Source organism: Suricata suricatta, chromosome 6 (assembly GCF_006229205.1).
Source record: "Suricata suricatta isolate VVHF042 chromosome 6, meerkat_22Aug2017_6uvM2_HiC, whole genome shotgun sequence".
NCBI lineage: Eukaryota > Metazoa > Chordata > Mammalia > Carnivora > Herpestidae > Suricata > Suricata suricatta.
This window is the reverse complement of record NC_043705.1, coordinates 75,010,827-75,011,673: the sequence shown is the minus strand read 5'-3', so window position 1 is coordinate 75,011,673 and position 847 is coordinate 75,010,827.

The following is an 847-nucleotide window of genomic DNA, read 5'->3' as shown; positions in this document are numbered from 1 at the left end:
GTGGTAACAGAATGCGACTGCTGATTTACCGATGTATTTAATGTAAGTAAAAAAGGAAAAAAAAGTGAAAAAAAAAACTTCCCATGAGTTTCTTATGTTTATTGAGATTAAAATCTAACTACTGGATAAATGAAATGCTAAGTAATTTTTAAACTCATAGGAAAACAAACATGGTGGCCATGAAGGAAGAATCGTGTATGGAGAATTCAACCTAGACTTTGGGTCCAGCTCTTCTTAGTTATTGTGTGATTTGGGGGAATTCTTTTTAATATTCTCACCTTTAATTCTTCGTTTATAAAATGAAAATAATGGTAACTCATTTGAAAAATTATTGTCAAAGTTCGAAATAATATGCTAAGTGTGTTTCACACAGTATACATCCTGGTATACAGTAGATACTTAAACAAAGATAATTATTTATCAAATTATTATGATCATAAACTTTTATATTAAAAAGTACCTACTAAGTGTAGACCGTACTAAGTGAGACCCTCAGTCAATGGATAGAAGTTGACTTAACTTAGGGGGGGAATAATATCGGCAAATGATTTCACAAAAGGCCATAGAGAGAGGACAACAGTTAGAGTATCCTTAATGAACTAGTAGAATCTGAATAACTAATGGTTTGCAAGAAACATAATAGCCAAAATCAATGTTTACTGTGAGGTACATTAGAGATAAGGCTTAAGACACTTAGAAATAAAGTTAAAAGCTATAACAAAGAGTTTTAAGGCTTCCTGAAGCAGCTTTACAGACAACAAATGACTCTGAAAGGGAATGAGCTGGGGAAAAAGAAGAAGAAGAAGGAGAAGGAGGAGAAGGAGGAGAAGGAGGAGGAGGAGGAGGA